The 22,686-nt window shown below is 35.9% G+C and overlaps 1 long non-coding RNA gene across 1 annotated transcript; it reads left to right on the top strand.

Annotated features, from left to right (window-relative positions):
• Positions 1 to 1,296: 1,296 nt before the first annotated feature.
• Positions 1,297 to 21,537, top strand: LOC131486828 (uncharacterized). Its single transcript, XR_009249469.1, has 3 exons — positions 1,297 to 1,427; positions 1,876 to 1,994; positions 20,843 to 21,537. It is a non-coding gene; the product is annotated as an uncharacterized LOC131486828 (long non-coding RNA).
• Positions 21,538 to 22,686: the final 1,149 nt, after the last annotated feature.

Genomic DNA, 22,686 nt, shown 5'->3' with positions numbered 1-22,686 from the left:
AATTAAGTCATTTAAAATGTTGATAACTGTACTTCAACGTAATTAACTTTTGTTACAATCCTCTACATTTCATGTGTTTAAAAACATTATGTGCAGAAGAGATCCAAGGGCTTCACCAGACTGCCAAAAGGGACCATGTTACAAAGAAGTTTTAAGAACTGTGTTAAGATTTTGTCACCCCCATGGTCAAAGCCAGGCTGCTGCCCTATTTAGTTTGGATCAAGTAGGAAGAGAAAAGAGAGCATGGAGGAACTATATTATGGCCTTAAGGGAAAGGCCAGGATATGGCACACATCACCCTTTGTCTATATTCCACTTCAGAGAACTCAGTCCCATGGCCACACCCAAACACAATGGACGCTGGGAAATACTGTGTTTCTCAGGTGTTGGGGAGGAAAGGTTTTCCTCAACTCTCTTTAGGTCACTGGTTTAGTCTGAAAATTAAACTGACAGTAACAAGAGAAAGGCACACAAATTTTTTTTGAATTCTTACATGTACATGGGTGTCTTCACAAGAGAATGAATACCCCAAAAAGTAACCAAAACAGAAAGCGTGGCATCTTTTAGACAAACAATAAATTTGTGAAGAATTGGCAAGACATGGGTTGGGCTAGTGCCAGCTGAACTATGGCTAGGTAGTTGCTATCTTCCTTAAGTAGTTAATTTCCTTAACTTTCTAATTAAGATAGATAAGGGTTAGTTTACCAGGGTTTGTTTGCAGATTCCTCTGACGCCATCTCTGAGCTGATAAGTCTATCTCCAATAAAATCAGGGGTTTATTTGTTTGCATTTACTGTTTCTTAATTGCCTGCAGCTCAAAATAATTTTTACGTCAAAGAGGCAAATTTGGGGGTGACATGTTCTAGTTTCCTTCATAGGTACCGTGATAGGGCACTAGGCATACCACCCTAAGATAAACACTATTCCATTACCTAGCTACATTTCTGTTACTAGCAACAGACTATAGTCTGCACATTGACTCACTCATGTCTAAGGATAATTGGATATAAACATACGGGGATGACATGAGTCAAAGAGAGTGGCTAGTTTTCTGATTAGTGATACCATCACAAAGAAAGGTAAAGGAAGAAGCAAAAGAATAGAAAACATTCCACTTGGACAAGTTGACTTTGAGATTCCTATAAGCAATAGTGCACTAATAAACTTGCTTTCTGAGGGGTAAGGGGTAGGAGAAAAACCTGTTTGCAGGAATTGCTGCTTCCCATAATGTAAATCTATCCCTCATGGTCACTTTCAGGCTATCAAGATGATGTCATGGCACAGGAATTGGGAAAAGATGAGCACAATAAGCTCTCACAAGCTTGTATGAGCCTGCACGCCCCTGCTGGTGAAGGTGAGGATTTCCACGTGGAAACATTCTGATGAAATTCGCATATGCAGAGCTCAAGTTCAGGAGTAGAATTTGGGTGAGTCATTGATTTTTGGAATCAATGAAATTATCTACGAACAAGTTTCTTTTTCTTTTTAAAAAACAAAAATGACATTGGGCCCAAAATGGAATCATTTATGCTAAGCCCTATGTCACCAAACCCAGACTTAAAGCTTCAGCTCTCCCAGAAATGGAATCTTAAATAAATCAATTAGTAATTCTCTCATCAGCTCAATTTTGGTAATCTGCCTGATAGACCCTTGCTATCCCTGAAAGAAAAGTAACCTTGCAAAAACCAATCTTCTTTTGTGTCTACTATAGTAACTTCCTTATTCCCACTCCTTTCTGCCTATAAAAGTTTTTCATTTTATACAGTTCCTCGGAGCCCTTTTCTGTCGCTACATTGGATACTGCCAGATTCAAATTAATTTTTGGCTCAGATAAACTCTCAAGTATTGTAATATGCCTCAGTTTACTTTTAACAGTGCTAGTGTCAGAAGAAGCAACTGAATGAGACCTCTGAGAGCCCTCAGGAGCAAACAAGCAAAAGTACCCACTGAGCCCCTGGGACCCACTGCCTTCTTGCTGCCACTAGTGGTTGTAGGTAAGTCCCTTTCTTATCCTAGTTCTGCAGTTATTTATGAACTTTCAGACTTTATTTGAGCATTTCTTTCCCCACTGGTTACAGAAACAGGCTGGAGTTGGACCGGCTCTGACTTAGAAACTGAACTTGGGGCTGGGGCTGGACTGGGTCCAGCATGAGGTCTTAGGTGAATACAATTTTAAGGCTGAACCAACAAGTTAACCTTATCAAAAATAATCACAAATTACAGTAGCCACGGTGGAGAACTTCTAAGGTAGATAAACATTTAGAAGCTACCCTAGGAAAAAAGGAGTCTCAGGGAAGCACTTACCATAAAGGGTAGAAGGAAAATTATTTTTCCTCTTCTAAGTTTCTGGTGCCCAGAATGACACTTGCTGGGACAACCTTACTCACTCCAGAGTCTGCATATGGGATCCTGCGAAAACTGGCAGAAGCCTGCAAAGAGTAAATCTTACCAAAGTCAGCTCTGCCAGATCTCTACCGATAGTGCCTGATTGAGAGAGAATGGTCACATTTCACATGATCTCTTATTTTCCAAATTCAGATTTGCAGGTAAAAAATATTTGGAAGAATTAGATCTTGAGTTGGGACTTAGGAATTTGCTTTTTGGTACCCACTGGTTGTATCCATTTTCTGCTTCAGAGACAGCTATTGCCTTCTTGTTTGTCTCATTTTATGTCCTGAGGATTTAGCTTGACAACCATCAGGTTGAGGGGCCCACAGATATGGATGGATGGAAATGTGGGTCACACCCCACTTCCAGCTAGATATGGCTGAACAGAGATTTGGGCTGTACTCCATTTGCTGGTAGGTTCCTACCAGCTGTTGCAGCTCGAAGGCAGAACTGACTGTCTTTCTTTTGGTTATCTTTGGTCTTGGGAGAGTAGTATATTTTGCACCCTCTTTGGGGACACTTCTCATGTCTATGAAGTTATTTAACACTGCCAGGAATATTTACTGTTGCAGTGGCTGAAACCTTGCAAGATATTCAAAAGGATTTCTCTTCAGTAGCTTTCTGGTCAAAAGTTGGCCAAACTGGCAGCTGATAGGACCTGATAGGAACTTTTTTTTTAAAGGCCTTCTCCCCTCAGCCAAGATGAAGCTGTGACCCCAGAGGGAAAGAACAATACTCTGAAACCTTTGTGGGAGGACTTATGAAAACATTCCCCAAACAGCCCTAAATCTAGAACATAGGAATCTTTTGATGTCCATCTTATCATTCAGGTTGCAACCCAGTTCTTTGAGGAATTAAAAATAACTGTCCTAAAAATTGAGGACAACTTGTACAACTTGTCTTACAAATTGAGTCTTTACAAGAACACACACAAAAAAAGCCTACCTGTCCTTTTCACCGGCCCCCAAACTTCCCCTATTTATCTCAAAAGCCTTGTAGATACTGTAAAAGTTCTGGTCTTAGGAAACAAAAGTCCTTCTTGGAGGAACTTTCATTCTTTTTTGTGTGCCTTTGAGATATAAATATTCTACCCTGCTTTCTGTCAGAAATGAGGGCCAACGCTTTGAAATGCAGACTTCAGAGAAGTAATTTTTATCAGAAGGAAAAGAAAGGGAAGGAAAGGGAAGGCTATTGGGAAAGTAAGCAAATAAAAATCTTAAAAATCTTCAACACAAATAGTGAAAAGTTTAAGCCATCTGAGCAATTAACCTGAACTTATTCCATCTGCCAGAAACATAATTTAGATACAACTGTTATGTTTTTTTTTTTAAATAAACTAGTTAACTTCCCATGATTATACCTGTCTCATGCATGGCTAAAATTTTAAAACAAAAGCTATAAGATCTATGTTGGTATCTCTATGTTTAGGTATGTCTGTTAAATACACATATCAATGTATGTTACATAGTCATATGACTTTTTTTTTTTTTTTACCTCTGGATGATACTGCCAAAATTGATTTGTGAACTCTATTTGATTGGCTTAAATTAAATATTCTCTCAGGAACATAGAAACTACCCAAATGTTGTTCAAGTTCATGTGATCCAGGATAATCTTCAATAAATAAAGGCTAGTTTAAGTTTGTTGGTTTCATCAAAATAGGTGTGTCTTTAGAGTTATCAGCATTAAATATAATGCAGACATACAGCTTCTACTTAAGTTTGCTAATGATTAAATTACTTCATGATCTCTGTTACGGAACTTATCAACAAGAAAAATAACTTAAGATGATGATTAGCTGTTTAATATCTCATAAATCTTGCAGTAATGTAAACATCATTGTTAAGAATAAGTAAATAGATGTAAGTAAGATAAAAGTTTATGTGAAATTTTCAACAATGGTTAGGTTTTATGGTACGTCTACCTATAAATAGTTTCCAAATCTTTTTAGTAACTTGAAATTTTTAAGTTACATGGAGGTAAGTTAAATGATATAGTCATTAAATACCTAGATCATTTCCAAATACAAGATATTGAAATATCACTGAAGATAGGTTTGTCCACTTTGGCTTCCTTTTACAGAAGAACTACAGATATTTGGGTCTGTTAGGAAACATTTTTGTGCCACATTAAAAAATGTAGTATGAGGAAGAATTTATTTCTAGATATTAGAAAATGTATTTATAAATTTACCTGTCCACAGAATGCGGTGTAATAGTCCACATTTACTTCTTAGTTTGAACCGGGAATTAAGCATTCTAAGGGTTAAGAATGCTAATTAATATATGTAACTGAAACTATTTAGAAATAATAAGGGCGTGGGACTCCTGGGTGGCTCAATCTGTTAAGTGTCTGACTTCAGCTCAGGTCATGACCTCATAGTTTTTGGGTTCGAGCCTTGCATGGGGCTCTGTGCTCACACTGCAAAACCTGCTTTGGATTCTTTCTTTCTTCCTTTCTTACATTCATTCTTTCTTTCTTTCTTTCTTTCTTTCTTTCTTTCTTTCTTTCTTTCTTTCTTTCTTTCTTTCTGTCTCTGTCTCTCTCAAATAAACACTAAAAAAAAAGAAATAATATGGGTGAAGGGAAACAACTGTGTATGAAAAATAGGTAAGATAAGTAAAATTGATTGTTCCAGAATTATAAAAAGGAAAAAGACAAGACAAATTATGAATGGATCTAAAAAGTTGTGTAAGTTTTGTAGAAAAAGAATCTTGGAGAAGGAGTGTTATATGTGGTCAAGCTGGCTAAGATTAGAATGGACTTAAAGTTTTTTTTTTTTAAGTGAGTTTTAGTGTCAATATGCTAGTGCTAAATTAGGATTTGTTTTATTCTCTGTTAATAGCACAAAGTTTTCTTGGCCTGTTGGTCTAATCTAGATAAGATATTGGAAAAGTTGTGTGTGTTTTTTAAACCTTTTGGGTAATCTTCTTGGAAAGCAATGATTTTGGTCTTACCAAAATAATTTACTGTGCTTTGTGTTGTTTTTATCACAGCTTTGATTACTTAAGAAAACTCAGTCTTTACGGTATTAAAAGAGCTAACTTTGGTTCACTACTGTGTAACCTTCTGTATCTGTCTTTTTTTTTTTTTTTTTTCAACGTTTTTTATTTATTTTTGGGACAGAGAGAGACAGAGCATGAACGGGGGAGGGGCAGAGAGAGAGGGAGACACAGAATCGGAAACAGGCTCCAGGCTCCGAGCCATCAGCCCAGAGCCTGACGCGGGGCTCGAACTCACGGACCGCGAGATCGTGACCTGGCTGAAGTCGGACGCTTAACCGACTGTGCCACCCAGGCGCCCCTGTATCTGTCTTTAAAATCTATTTTCACATGAATTAAATAGATAATTATCTATTATTTTATAATGTTCTTTGATCCTGTTAGCCAAATGTCCTAATCTTTTGACATTTTGACAGCTTTCCCAAATTAAATTCTAAATGCAGTCTTTTTGACCTCAGAGTAACTTTGGGATTTCCACAGAGTCCCTGAACAATCTCAAAAGATTTATATTTCACATTATAAAAGAGATGTTAAATTATTTAGGTTTATTTGTTACGTGAAGCTACATGAGAAGCATTGTCAAACGAGTGGTGATAAACACTTAGGTTATATTTGTATGGATGCATGTTATAATAGTTCTAAAAATTGTGTGAAATACCTAAAAATCTGATATGCCCTGGTATAACGTTATCACTCATAATTCGAGTTATTACCTTAAAATGTTGTATGTCACAGAAATAACCAAATTTCCTTGTCAATTCCATTATAATGAAGTTTTATCAGGTCTTTCACCATAGACACGTTTACGTCTTGTCATTTACAAACAGTTTTGCTTTATTCTGATGCTTTTGCAAAAGTGAGATTCACGGAAAGGACCCTACCAAGTATTTTTGACCACTGACAATGCTGCTAAATTACAATGTGTTAAACTTTAGGTGCATATTTCACAACTGAAGAATGCTCTTCATGATATCTGGTCCTGTGCAAATGGTGGAGACCTCAAAAATCACATTGACTAGGAAAAGAAATAGTCGACACTGAAGTAGGCAGCCTCCTCCCATGATGTGATATCAAAATGCTTCTTTTCATTCCTTCTTCACTCTCTAACCACCGTTTTCCAAATTCTAACACCATGAAGATCTTTATGATTCTTTTGTCCACATTTAACATCTCTCAGGCCATTGCAAGGGGGTAAGTTAATCTCCAAATAACTGTTGGATTTGCCACAATGCTGTTGATCTTGTAGTTCTGCCTGTCACAGATGTCTCCCTGATTTTCAAAAACCTTGTTTCTCTGGAACAAACTCAGCCCTCTATCTACCATGTTAGGCTCCCTAAACCTTGAGATTAATTTCCCTGTCACTGGTTAACAACCCAAACACAGAGAAACTTGCATCAAGGCTCTGTACATAAGGGACATAAGGCCAGGATGACCAGAATAAAACCATCTACGTAGTCTACATCTCCTAAAGTTTTACTGGTCCCCACAGCTGTCACGGTTTTAGTCTCAAGCCACAGATTCAAATGGCAATTACCAGGAGGCATTTGTAATTCAAAATGTGCTTCCTTTGGCAAATATGTATGCCCCTCACTAGGAGTAAGTGCAAATGAGGCTATTATCCTTAATTCTTTTAATTCTTTTAATTAAGGCTTTTCCTTAATTCTTAAAGATACTGCAGAACCTGCTGCTAAAGCAACAGCTGCCCAACAAAATCCTTGGACTCTCTGGCCAAGGTTGCTCATGATTCTTTTTTCATTGAGCAAGTTTTTACTATGCCAATACCACTTGCAGTATGTGGATTTATACTTCTAGGCTAAGGAAAGAAATAAAGGGTCTGGGAATTATGTCAAAAAAAGTATATTTGGGAGTGGCATATTCTCATACTCTTTATTCCCATCTTTGAAGCTTTCAAGAATTTTCACAGTTCAGAAGATGAGTTGGCAGACTGCTCCCTATCTCATTGAATCAGTCTCTAACTCCTGAGAACAGGTCATTTCAATAGTCGTGAGAATAGGTCAGTTCAGTTAAAGGGCTTTATCTCATTAGAAAGTGGTGATGCAAGTGGGCTCCCAAAATTAGGCCTATATGGTGCCAGCAAATAGTATTTAAAAAGAGGCATTTCTCTGAGAACAAGAGAAAAACAATGCTTAATGGTTGGAGCAGACTATAAATCTATTCTGAGTACAGAGGAAAGCTAGTCAGTAAGATTTCTAGATGTTGGGCTGAAAGCCTCTTCAAATGAAATGAAGGCAGGCAGTGACAATTGGAGAGATTTTCTTGGTTTGCAGTTTGAATGTCTCTGGTGATCTTTGTGAGTGTCTCACACTGCAAAAGCACAAAAATTCCCCATACATGAGCTGCTGTGGTGATTTCACTGAAGTTTATATAAAGTTGTCCAGTTTCTCCTTGCAGGGAAAAAAAGCAGTCTTTGTTCTTAGTGACCTCAAGTCAGATGGGTAGGGAAAAAATTGAAAATGTTGGTTTGGAGAGATGTTGCCAGATATTTGAAGAAGCTAGAAGAATTTAGGATCCAGTCCAGCTTATGGATGGATAAGAAAATCTTAAAAACAATGAATAGGTCTAGAATCTAATATCCACAAATGTGTGCTATAGTTTCCCATTGAAACATAATTTTTTCTTTCTGTAGTCACCTCTATTTCTACAAGAGATAATCTAAGGCTGATTTTGCAAACAAATTATTCGAGTCTCATTACACTTGGCCTGATTATTTAGGAAAGTACGCAAGAATAGTGAATATAGGCTCTTTGAAATAGAAAATAACCATATGGGCTTTTCTGGAACTTGTAATCTCAGATTGGGCTTTTAAAAGCCTCTTAAGGCTAGGAATCCAATTCAAGGACTTGCCATTAGAATTTGCCTATAATATCTATAGATTTGGGCTGATTCTTCTCAAGGTGCCCAAAATATCCTGAGGTACCTGAAGCTACCAGGAAGTGACCTTCCCTACTCACCTGGTAAGGATGTAAGGAACCAACTAAGCAAGAAAACAGCCCAATTTTCCAAAGTGAATTTATTGGCTCTATAAAGTCAATTGTAGTTCCTTAAAATTGTCTGGTCATATATGATCCTATGGCCATTATTCTCAAAGATAACAGTCAAAGACTTGGTAATATGACCAATGTTTCCAAGTGTGTCCTGTTACAGGAAAAACATATTTTTATTGAACTTACACAAATAACTATATTGCCACAAAAATGAGAACACTCTAAGAGTTTCTGAATTCTGGGGAAATGGAGAAAAAGCAACTGTTTCATTTTTGTTCTCCAAGGTATAATTTACCAAATTACTGTAAGTCATAGAAAGCTTGAGAAAAAAGGGAAAAAGATTTCCTTGTATCTGGAAAAGCAAAGCATTACAAACCAGCAAATGTTTCAAAGAAAAAGTCATAAATAATTACAATTATCCTCATCAGTATATTCAGTTCCATGTAATTAATTCATGTTGATCTTGATCTTTTGTTAGCAGGTTTCCAACATTAGAGTTCTGTAAATTCTTATCCAGTTCAGTAGTACAATTGGAAAGTTATCAGAACAATGTACTTGTTAGAGACCTTTCCATGAATCTCCTGGAAAAAAATATCAGAGTAAAACAAATCTGTCTTCAATGCCAAAAGAAAAAAAAATGGACATGGCTAAACTCCCACAAGACTATCAGCTGATTTTTCAGCAGAAGCTTTGTAAGCCAGAAGGCATTGACATGACATCAAAGTGCCGAAAGGGAAAAACCTATAACCAAGAATACTCTGCCCAGCAAGAATATCACAATATTGAAGGAGAAAGATTTTCCCAAATGAAAGCTAAAGGAGTTCATCACCACTAAACCAGACTGAAAAGAAAAGGAGTTTTTTTAAGGGGAAAAAAATAATTACAAGTAAGAAAATTATTTTTAAAAATTTTATGAGTAAAGCAAACATACAGTAAAGATACTAGATCAATCACTTGTAAAGCTGATATGAAGGTTAAGAGACAAAAGTAAAATTAATTATATCAGAAAACAGATAAGAGGACTCAATAAAAAGATACAAAATATGACAACACAAATAAGGAAGGGAGGTTAAAATGTAGTTCTTTTACGATGTGTTCTAATTTAAGTGACCATCAACTTAAAATAGACTGGAATATATGCAAGATGTTAAATGTAAACCTCATGGTAACCACAAACCAAATCTCAGAATAGATATACAAAAATGATAATAGTAAAAAAAAATGAATCCAAACATAACACTATATATGGTCATCTATCGCAAAGAAACTGGGCAAAACAAAAAGAAACAGCAAAATGGAAATAAGTACATAACTATCATTAATTACTTTAAATGGTCTAAATGCTCTAATCAAGACATAGAGTGACCAAATGGATTAAAACAAAACTGCTAAGAGACTCACTTCAGACTTAAAGATACTTACAGACCAAAAATGAAGGGATGGAAAAAGATATTTCACCCAAATGGAAGTAAAATTTTAAAAATTCCAGGGTAGCAATACCTATAACAGATAATGCATACTTTAAAAGACAGACTGTAGCAAGAGATAAGGGCACTACATAATGATAAAGGGATTAATCCAACAAGGGCATGTAATAGTTATAAATATCTTTGTATCCAACACAAGAGCACCTAAACACATAAACCAAATATTAGCAGACATAAAGGGAGAGAGAAATTGACATTAATATGATAATAGTAGGAAACTTTAACACCCAACTTACATCAATGAAAAGATTACACACATAGAAAACCAATAAGGAAACAATGGCTTTGAACAACACATTAGACCAGATAAACTTAAAAAATACACATATGCACACACACACACACAGAACACTGCATCCAAAAACATCAGAATACACAATCTTTTCAAGTACACATGAAACATTCTCCAAGACAGATCATATGTTAGGCGACAAGACAGATCTTGATAAATTTAAGAAGACTGAAATGATACCAAATACTCTCTGAACACAATGTTTGAAGGTAGAAATCAATTACAAGAATAAAACTGGAAAAAAACACAAACACATGGAGGCTAAACAACATGCTACATAAGCAATGAGTCAATGAAGAAGTCAAGAGGAAAAATTCATGAAGACAAAAACACAACAGTCCAAAATCTTTGAGATACAGCAAAAGCATTTCTAAGTGGGAAGTTTAGAGTGATACGGGCCTACCTCAAGAAACAAAAAAGAAATCTCAATCTGACTTTACACTCAAGGGAACTAGAAAAATAACAAACAACCCCAAAGTTATTAAATGGAAGACAGTAATAAAGATCAAAGCAGAAATGAATGAAAGTAAAAAAAAAACACAGAAAAAATGAAACCAAGAACTAGTTTGAAAAAAGAAATAAAATAGACACTTGTTAACATTTAGCCAGACTCATCAATAAAAACAGAGAGGACTCAAATATAATGAGAAATGAAAAAGGAAAACTAACAACTGACATCACAGAAATAGAAAGGATTACAGGAGATTATTATGAAAAATTGTATGTTAACATATTGGACAACCTACAAGTACTGGATACATTTTTAGAAACATACGATCTTCCAAAACTGAATAAGGAGGAAATAGAAAATCTGAACAGACCAATTACTAGTAACAATATTAAATCGGTGATCAAAAAACTCCTAACAGACAAACATACAAAAGCAGGACCAAACAGATTCACAGGTGAATTCTACCAACATTTAAAGAAGAGTTAATATTTAGTTTTTCACATTTCAAAAAAATGGAAGAGGAAAGAAGAGTTTCAAATTCATTTTATGTTACCATTACCATGCTATGAAAACAAAAGACACTGCAAAAAAAAAAAATGGAGGCTAATATTCCTAGTTAACATAGATGCAAAAATACTCAACAAAGTATTAACAAACTGAATTCAATAATACATTAAAAGAACCATTCACCACAATCGAGATTTTCTTCCCATTTGACAAAATACAACAATTATGATAAAAACTCTCACCAAAGTAGTTTTAGAGAGAACACACCTTAACATAATAAAAGCTATATATGAACCACCACAGTTAACATCATACTCAATGGTGATAAACTAATAGCCTTTCCTCTAAGATCAGAAACAAAACAAGGATGTCCACCATTACCACTTTTGTTCAACATAGTACTGGAAGTCCTAACCATAACAATCAGATAAGAAAAAGAAATAAAAGGCATCCAAACTGATAAGAAACAAGTTAAACTGCACTATTTACAGATGACATGATACTATATAGAGAAAACCCTTAAGAATCCACCAAAAAACTATTAGAACTAATAAATGAATTCGGTAAATTTGCAGGACACGAAATTAATATATGGACATCTGTGGCATTTGTATTCTGTAATGAAGTAGCAAAAATAAAGTAAGATAATCCAATTTACAATTACAACAAAAACAATAAAATACAGAACTAGCACAAATAGTCCTAAAATTTCTTTGGAACCACAAAAGTACCTGAGTTGCTAAAGCAGTCATGAAAAATAAAAACAAAGCTGAAGGTACCACAATTCCAGATTTCAAGATACACCCCAAAGCTATAGTATTCAAAACAGTATGGTACTGGCATAAACACAGACACACATATAAATGGAACAGAATAGCCCAGAAATAAACCTATGCTTACACTGGCAATTAATCTATAATAAAGGTGGAAAAATATACAATAGAGAAATGACAGTCTTTTAAAAACTGGTGTTGGAAAAACTAAGTATCTACATGCAAAACACTGAAATTGGACCACTTTTTTACACTATACACAAAAGTAAATACAAAATGGATTTAACACCTAAATGTGAGACCTCAAACTATAATATTCCTTAATGGTAACATAGATAGGAATCTCTTGGACGTCAGCATTAGAAATCTTTTTTCTAGATAGGTGTCCTCAAGCCAAGGAAACAAAATCAAAAACTTACTGGGACTAAACCAAAATAAAAGGCTTTGGCACAATGAAGGAAGCCATCAACAAAAAGAAGAGGCAATCTACTGAATGGGAGATGATATTTGCAAATAATATGTCAAAGGGGTAATTTCCAAAATATATAAAGAACTCATACTACCTAATATATGATTTTTTAAATGGGCAGAGGCATTGAATAGACACTTTACCAAAGATATACACGTGGCCAGCAGACAGATGAAAAGATGCTCAACATCACTAATCATCAGGGAAATACAAATCAAAACCACAATGAGATACTACGTCTCACCCGTCCAAATGCCTAGTATCAAAAAGACAATAAGTGTTGGCAAGGATGTGGAGAAAGACTCTTCACATACTTTTGGTAGGAATATAAGTTTGTACATCCACTACATAAAAGAGTTCTTCAAAAATTAAAAATAGAAATATCATATCTGATAATCCATTGCTGGGTATTTACCTAAGGAAAACGAAAACACTAATTTAAAAAGATATATGCACCCCTATATTTTGCAGCATTATCTTCAATAGCCAAGATATGGAAGCAACCCAAGTGTCCATTAATAAAGAAGATGTGATGTGATATATATATACAAACACATGCAGGAATATTACCCAGCCATTAATGAGATCTTGCCATTTGAAACAACATGGATGGACTTAGAGGGTATTATACTAAGCAAAATAAATCAAAGACAAATACCATATGTTTACACCTATGTGGAATCTAACACACACACACACACAAAGGAGTATTAGAAAAAAGTATGGGGTCTTGCCATTTCCAAAAACTTAGATGAACCTAAGTTTATCTCTTATGCTACATGAAATCAGTCACACAAGGAAAGACAAATAACCTATGTTATCTCTTAACTGTGGAAATCTAAAAACAAAACAAATGAACCAATGAGCAAACCAGAAACAGAATTATAAATACAGAGAAAAATGGCACAAAAACAGACATTCAGATCAATGGAACAGAATAGAGAACCCACAAATGGACCCACAAACATATGACCAACTTATCTTTGACAAAGCAGGAAAGAATATCCAATGGAATAAAGACAGTCTCTTCAGCAAGTGGTGCTGGGAAAACTGGCCAGCGACATGCAGAAGAATGAACTTGGACCACTTTCTTACACCATACACAAAAATAAACTCAAAATGGATGAAAAACCTCAATGTAAGGAAGCCATCAAAATCCTCAAGGAGAAAGCAGGCAAAACCTCTTTGTCCTTGGCCGCAGCAACTTCTTACTCAACACATGTCAGAAGGCAAGGGAAACAAAAGCAAAAATGAAGTATTGGGACCTCATCAAAATAAAAAGCTTCTGCACAGCAAAGGAAACAATGAGCAAAACTAAAAGGCAACTGACGTAATGGGAGAAGATATTTGCAAACAACATATCTGATAAAGGGTTAGTATCCAAAATCTATAAAGAATTTATCAAACTCAATACACAAAACACAAACAATCCAGTGAAGAAATGGACAAAAGACATGAATAGACACTTCTCCAAAGAAGACGTCCAGATGGCTGACAGATGAAAAGATGCTCAACATCACTCATCATCAGGAAATACAAATCAAAATCACAATGAGATACTACCTCAGAATGGCTAACATCAACAGCTCAGGCAAAAACATGTTGGTGAGGATGCTGAGAAAGAGGAACACTTTTGCACCACTGGTGTGAATGCAAACTGGTTCAGCCAATCTGGAAGACAATATGGAGGTTCTTCAAAAAATTAAAAATAGAACTACCCTATGACCCAGCAATTACACTACTAGGTATTTATACTAGGTATGTTGTTTCAAAGGGGCACATGCACTCCAATATTTATAGCAGCACTATCAACAATGGCCAAAGTATGAAAAGGACCCAAATTTCCATTGGTGGATGAATGGATGAAGAAAATGTGGTATATGTACATACAATGGAGTACTACTCAACAATCAAAAAGAATGAAATCTTGCCATTTGCGAGTATATGGATGGAACTAGAGGGTTATTATACTAAGCAAAATTAGAGAAAGACAAATACCCTATGACTTCACTCATATAAGGAATTTAAGATACAAAACAGATGAACATAAGGGAAGGGAAGCAAAAAGAGTACAAAAACAGGGAGGGGGACAAAACCTAAGAGACTCTTAAATACGGAGACCAAACAGAGGGTTGCTGGAGGATTTGGGGCGGGGGGGAGGATGGGTTAAATGGGTAAGGGGCATTAAGGAATCTACTCCTGAAATCATTGTTGCACTATATGCTAACTAACTTGGATGTAAATGTAAAAATTAAAAGAGGAAAAAAGAATAAATACAGAGAAAAAACTGGTGGTTACCAGCAGGGAGGAGTCTGGGGGAGGAGCAAAATAGGTAAAGGGGGTTAAGAAGTACCAATTTAAGTTATAAAATAGGTCATAGGGATAAAAAGTACAGCACAAGGAATATAGACAATAGTACTTTAACAAAATTGTATGTTGACAGATGATAAATACACCTATGGAGGTGAGCGTAACATAATGTATATAATTGTCAAATCACCATGTTTTATACCTGAAAGTAACATAAAATTGTATGTCGGCTATATTTCAATTTTTAAAAACGGCCATGGTTAAAGATCTGATGAGAGTTTATATTAATGCAATTGATAGGGGAATTTGGTTATTTTGTCACATATATTTTAAGATAATAACTAGAATTATATCTGATAATATTATAGCAAGACATATCGGATTTCTCGGAATTTTATATGATTTCTGGCATGCTAATATTAGTAATCCATTCAAATCTAAACTTAAATAGTATCACTTCTTTGATGATGCTTCCCATGTAATTTAACATAACAAATAAACCTAAGTGTGTAACAACTTTGTTTTTATTTTTTATAAACAGAAATCATGAATATTTTGAAATTAAGGGATCCTGCTAAAAATCCCAAAATTTGTCCAGAAACCAAAATGATAAAACGAATTTTAATTTGAGGTGTTTGTCAAAATATCAAAAGATTTTGGACACTTGACCAAATAAGACAACAGATCACCATGAAACAATACTTAACTGTGTACTTAACCAAAGTAACATACAATGAAAAATTTTTTTAATGTTCATTTGTTTTTGAGAGAGCACAAGCAGGGAAGGGGCAGAGAGGGAGAGAGGGAGACATGGAATCCAAAACAGGCTCCAGGCTCTGAGCCATTAGCACAGAGGCCGATGCAGGGCTCGAACTCATGAATCGAACCATGAGATCATGACCTGAGCCAAAGTCAGACACCCAACCGACTGAGCCACCCAGGCACCCCAAAAGTAACATATAATTTAAACGCAGATATTGAAGGTGACATAGTTCTGTGCAAAACTTAGCTCTTTTAATTTTGAGCAGACTTAGTTTGGGGTTGTTTGGTTTTTTTAAGTAATCGAAGACCTGATAAAGACAACATGAAGTGTAGGAACTCATTTAAGGAAGACACAAATGTTTTGTTTTCTCGATGGATTCCTTAAAAGGTATAGAAGAGCTTTCACAGTCTCTTATCAAGAATGTACCAATAGTTCAAGAAAGCTTTGCCCTTTTAGCAGATGTAAGATAATTTTTAGTTTTACAAAAGTACACTGTTCGTATTAAATCTTAGTATTAAAAACCTTACAATAAAATTTTTCAGTTACACCCAGCTTGACTACACAAGATAAGAATGCCTCTCTTCCCAACTCACTACATCCATTTATTATCATTTATTTTCCTCTTTCTCATTCTGAAACAACCAGTTATTGAACTTTAGAAGAACATTTTTTTTCACTTACAAAAACACATCTCCATACCTCATACATTTTCTCAGCTAAAAACACATCCTATATTCCTTGCATACACAGTTGTTCCTTTTGTAAATTTTAGTTTTAATTGCATATATTAATTAGAACGCTTCACTTTCAAAAAACTTAATTTCTAGTGAAAACTAATTGTGAACTGTCTCTGTTACATCAGCATTCTTTAGATTGACAAATATATGAATATATTTTACAATTTCTAGAAGCATATGCTTCCTCATAGTATAATTTTTTTTAGTGTGGCACATGACATGTCTACTAACAGATTCACATATCTTTAGTTCCTCTGTAATTGGAAGCCCAAAGTGGTACATTTATATTCAATAAATAATGTGTCTGCAGTTTAAAAGTCTAGACTTTCAGTGAATTTTTATCATTTAGCTTAGCAAAACTCTCTGGGTGTAAGTCATGAAAGACATTTGGGGAAATATTTAAGTAGATGTATTGTTGAAAAGTTTATGTTTTTATTTTACTTTTATTTAATTCAATTGCTCTTTACAGTTATGTTTAGGTTACTCATGAAAATTTTATGAGCTATTACATGAAGCCATAAACCATAAATTTTTCTTGCTGACAAATTTTGTAGCAGAGATAGTATGGGTTTGATTACAAAACTAAGTTAGAATAAAATTGTATATCTGCATTATATTTAAGGCTGATAACTCTGAAGACATGCCTATTTTAATCGAGCCAACTAATATAAAGTAGCTTTTTTACTGAAGACTATCCCAAATCATGTGAACTTGAAAAACATTTGGGTTAATTTCTTATTTCTGGGAGTTTTAGGAATACTTAGTTTATATAAGCCCTTTTCTTTGTGCCGGTTAGAGCTCTTTTACAAATTAATTTTGGCTATATCATCCAAAGTTAGAAAAATATCATGTATACATAACACATTTCCATAGACATATATAAACAGAGAGACAGATATTGAGACCTTGTAGCATTCATTCTAAAATGTTAGCCATGTGGGGTGTCTGGATAGCTCAGTCATTAAGCATCTGACTTAGACTCAGATCATGATGTCACAGTTCATGAGTTTGAGCCCTGCTTCAGGTGAGCACGAGCCCCACTTTGTGTAAAATACGAGCTCTGGGTGAGCCCCCTTCTCTCCCGCTCTCTCTCTCTCCCTCGCTCACTTGCACCCTCTCTCAAAAAAAAAAAATAGCTGGGGCGCCTGGGTGGCTCAGTCGGTTAAGCGGCCGACTTCGGCTCAGGTCATGATCTCGCGGCCCGTGAGTTCGAGCCCCGCGTCAGGCTCTGTGCTGACCGCTCAGAGCCTGGAGCCTGTTTCAGATTCTGTGTCTCCCTCTCTCTCTGACCCTCCCCCGTTCATGCTCTGTCTCTCTCTGTCTCAAAAATAAATAAACGTTAAAAAAAAAAAATTAAAAAAAAAAATAGCTATGAGTCAGGTATAATAATACAAAACTCACTACTTTATAAACAACAGTTGAATCCATATGGTGTTTCTAACAGGTGGAACACATTTACCTGCTCAGATGGTTAAAGTTTTTTTTTACTTATGTTTATGGAAAAGACTTTTAAGATTTGTATTCACCCTTGACAAGTAATCTTAGGGAGGCTGTGAACTAGATTTGGGACAAAGGAACTTTTATAGAAGTTTGGATTTTAAAAACCCTCTTTTTCCTTTTTTTCCTCCCCTTTAATCTCAGGCAATTTCAGGCAGTGTTTTAGTTATCTCATGGAATGTTTACATTTGGAAGACATGGTAAGACTTAGATCTTTAAAGGACAGGGAAAGAATATGTTTTATCCTAGGGTATTTGGGGTATATTTGTGTACTATCAGAAATCTATGATAATTACTATTTAAAGTTGTCTTTCTTTTTCTTAAGTGTTGGAAAGTTCTGTTTTTAGTGTCCTGATCTTTTAAAATATTTACAACATTTTGAGATTAATAAGGGAGGTTTGGGGTTGGTAAGCCTAGGAGGACTTTGAATTGCTTCTAGAGCCACATTTCTGGTTATATAAAGACTCTGTTTGTAAGCTAAGGACAGTTATTTTTAATCCTCAAAGAATTGGATTGCAGCTTGGATGATACCAGAGGGCTGACCTACCCATTCAAATAGATTTTTTTCCTCTTCTTTGTATGAGGGAGAAGATTTCCAACTAAGAAATTAAAAGATTCCTATGTTCTAGATTTAGAGCTATGTGTCTTTAGAATATTTTGCTAAATCCTTCTATAAAACTTGCAGAATCTTTTTCTCCTCTGAGTACGTAGTTTTGTTTTAGCTTAGAAGAGAAGGACTTTTAAAAGTGTTCCTATCATACTCTGGATATTTGCCTCTAATTTGGCCAATTTCTGACTATACAGCTCTATAAAAAAATCTTTTAAAACATCTTATTATGATTTAACTAGGACAGACAAATGTTTCTGGCAGTATTGAAGTGCTTCCCTACCCCCACCCCCTACCTTTTTCTTTTAAACCAAAGACATACCTCAGATGACTCAGCCTTTTAGGACTTAACCACCAACTAAAGAGGCATCCCCAAAAAGGGCACAAGAGACACAGCTCTCTCAAGATCCAGAGCCATTCCCAAAAGTAGCCAAAAGAAAGACTTAGTTCCTCCTAAGAGCCGGCAACAGTCGGTAAGACGCTAACTGTAAATGATGTGCAACCCACATTTCTGTCTACCCATATTTTCAGGTCCCCCAACCTGACAGTAAAGCTGCCTACACATACAGCTCCAACAACCTGCATGCCCCAGGCAGAAGGCCAACACAAGTTCTCAGAACATAGAACAAGGCAAACAGGAAAATAACAGCTATCCCTGGGAGGGAAAGAATCAATAACCACTGAGTACCCAAAACCAAATTTTAACCAGACTCACAACATAAAGAATAAATTCTCACAAATGATTTTCTCCTGGTAATCTGAATTTGGAAAGGAAGGGACAACACAGAACTTTTACCATACTTTCTTGACTAGGCACTACAGCTAGAGATCCAGAAGTGCTAACTTTGATAGGAATTCTTACCCTTTGCTGACTCCTTCCAGTTTTCCAGGATCCCATACACTGGCTCCAGAGCAAGTATGGACTCTCAGGAGATCCTTTCATGGTCACCAAATTTTAGAGGAGGAAACATAATTTTCCCTCTACCTATCTAAGTCGTTGGCAGAGATCCCTCTATAATAAAAAGACAAACTAACACACAAAAAATTTAATTACATATGTACCGAAGTTCCACAGAGATAGGAGACTCAAATGGCAGCCACACAATTGAGGTTTATATCCCATCCTGATAGCTAAGGAAAGAGATAAGGGTCCGGAGCTTCCAAGTAGGGAAGGGATTCACAGAAAGGTAAGCAAAGGAAATGTATGGTAAACAGAGTTTGCCCTGCCATGCAGATAAATCTCGGAGATGAAAAAGTTATCTCTGGTAATAGCCCTCTTTCTCGCATAGTCCTTCTAGCTTCTCCTGTTCCTGCAGTTTCTCAAAATAATCAGCTGAAAATAATCTTTCTATAAAAGAGGGAAGAAGTGATGAGACTTTCAGGCAAAGACATGGGAGAGTAAGGTTTATTCAGAGACCAACAAGAACTTGGTATTTCCACTACTGAACGCTAAATCGATATCAGTGTTTATTTTGTTGACTCTCTTTATACAGTACATTCCATGGTACCTGATGCTATTCGCTAAGTACTGAATATTTAACAATATTAAAAAATATTTTAAATAAGCAGAATAAGCTTGAAGATCTACGAAAAGGAAGTTCAGAGTGTAAAATTCATAAGTGCAATTTAATTGTACTTTTTTAATTTAAGATGGATGAAACATCCACACCCACTGATTTATTGGTCAGGAAAAAAATAATAAATCAGACCAAACAGTGAAACTCACACATTGCTGAATTCACTTAAAAGCAAGAAGACCTGGGTCAATTTCTGAAGTGGTGGTGAGGAAGGGGACTCCAAGTAGCCCTTGACTCTAATTTTTTTTGCCCTGTTTAACTATGCTATCTGTACATTCTGAGAAAATCCAGCTTGAGTGAATAAAAATTGAAGTTGGTGTGGAAAGCAAGATTTGGTTTTAAAAGGAATTCATTAAATGAATGTGTTTGTCTAACACTGTTAGGCACTAGGAATACAATAATGAGAGTGACATTATTCCCATTCTCCAGTAATTGACAGTTTTGGTGATCAGAAAGTAAGCTGCTGCAAGGTAATGTGTGACAGTTCTAACTGTCCCCTTGTCCTCTCTCTTGCATCGATTTATTTTTCTTTCCACACCAATCTAGACCCAGAATTCAATATCTATACACATTCCCTCTAACCATGCTTCAGTAGTTTGGAAGAAGCCATAGTTCAGTCTTACAGGTGGTAATTTAATATGGGCTGCAACTGTGTATTGCACCTTATTTAAAACAATTTCATCTTCGTGGGGGGTGGCGCCTGGGTGGCTAAGTCAGTTAAGCATCCAGCTCTTGATTTCATCTCAGGTCACATTTCATGGGATTGAGCCCCAAGTCAGTCTCTGTGCTGACAGTGAGGATGCTGCTCGGGATTCTCTCCCTCTCTCTGCCCCTCCCCTGCTTGCTTGCTCTCTCAAAATAAATAATAAATTTTTTTAAACATAAAAATAAAACAAACAATTTCACCTTGGGCTGCCCGAAGATTAACCAGATAGAAGCTGACCCTTTGTTATCTATCTTCTGTTTTGCATGTGCAGTCCTTGTTTCTGATCTGCGCCAACCAGATTCAAACATAGAACCTCTCTGAGTTCCACCAAAGGAATCCATTCACGCAAAAGCTTTTCGCACTATCTGGATTTCACCGGGAATTTGGCAAGGGACAGGTAGGAGGGGCTTTACATTGTGTATCCCAATGCAAGCTATTTAAAATGCATGTAATCTGATTTCTGTTGTCTCTGACCACACTACCATAAACATAACAGATAGAGCTGTGCTCTCTCCCTTTCTCTCCCTTACCTCTTTCTCCTCTATACCTCCTTCTCTTTCCCTTCCACAGTACCTAGTTTTGTCAGGTCATCTCTTCCTTATTGTGCAGAGCAATTCAATCCTGAAGGAGTTTCTCCTTCCAAAATTCATATTCAGTGCTCAGCAAAACAAAAGCTACCAACTTGACCTCCCCACTCAGTTAACATGACCAACTTTCTTTAAGGGCACTTAATATATAACGTTTTACAACATAAGCATATTCTGATAAGCCCGTCAGCTATCCTGTCCTCCTCAAAAGAGAAGCTGATGAATTAATTTTTTCTGCTTCTTGTTGTAATTGTGATAAGTGCTAGAACTGAGAAAATAGAGTGTAGCGAGAAAATAGTGTATGAGGGGTATCTGACTCCCATTTCAGAATAATGAAAGGCAGAAGCAATAATCCTCACTTAAAAATTTGATGGGTAGACAATAGGTGGGCAAAATAGTTGAAGGTATGAGTTGTAGGTTAAGAGAATAAGAAGAAAGTGGTTCACAAAGGAGGAACAAAATCTCAGGTGAATTACACACTAAGAACAGAACAGTGTACAGAGATTCACTTCTTACATCATTTCTTCTCTTGCGTCTCCCTTCCTAAGGCACTCATCATGTCTTTAAGTATGCTTTGGAAAATGCTGCTCATGTTGGTGTCTTTTTTAGTAGCTGCCTGGATCCTGGATATTTTTATAATTTCCCAAAACTCCACAAAGGTAGGAAGAGTTTTCTCCGGTTTGACCTGAAGGTCCCTTCTGTGTGACATGTCTCACTCAAGTCAGTCGCAGACAGCCAGTCCTCTCTTCCTTTTCCTTCAACTCTGCTCTGTCTTCTCCCCTTCTCTGCTGTCTCCATTTCCTTTCTTTCCATCCATCTTCAATCCATGCTAATCAGAGTTCTACATAGCCCTTGATAAGGCCTTGACTTCCTTGTCACTAAATACAGGTGTATGTACTACTGTTACATAAAAATTTGGTTTTTCTTTTCATCTATGATTTCTTTTTCATGCAGAAATGATTTTTAAAGTTTCCCTTATTGTTTCTTAATGTTGAGTCATAGAAAAGTTTTTCCTACTCTAAGGTTATACAGGAATTTACCTGGTTTTTTTTTTTTACTTGCATCGTTTCATTCTTTAAATGAAGTGAATTCCAAGTGAAGATTCACTAATGCTTTCCCATATGTAAGTGAAGATTCACTTGGAATTGATCCTGTTGAATGGCATGAATTATTGGTCTCACTTTACCTTTTTCTATAAGGCTGTTCAGTTATCTGAATCTCCTTATTAAAAATTCCATCTTACACCTCCACTGATTTTGAGTGCTGCCTCAATAGCATCCTAAATTTGTATATATTATGTCTATTTCTGATTTTCTATTCTGTTCCATTGTCTTTTTATTCATGAGCCAATACAACCCTATTTTAATTACAGAGATTTGATGGACAAGTTTTAAGATCTAGTGGGTCTAACCCTCCCCATACCTACACCCTTGGATTTTTTTTTATCTCCCATATATTTCCTGCTATTCTTATTTTCCTTTTAAATTAGTACTCTAATGATCTTTCCAGCTCCAGGGGAAAAAAATAT

This window comes from Neofelis nebulosa, chromosome 10, assembly GCF_028018385.1.
Source record: "Neofelis nebulosa isolate mNeoNeb1 chromosome 10, mNeoNeb1.pri, whole genome shotgun sequence".
In the NCBI taxonomy this organism is placed as follows: domain Eukaryota; kingdom Metazoa; phylum Chordata; class Mammalia; order Carnivora; family Felidae; genus Neofelis; species Neofelis nebulosa.
The sequence above is the reverse complement of the archived record's forward strand: the minus strand, read 5'-3'. Positions and strand labels throughout refer to the sequence as shown.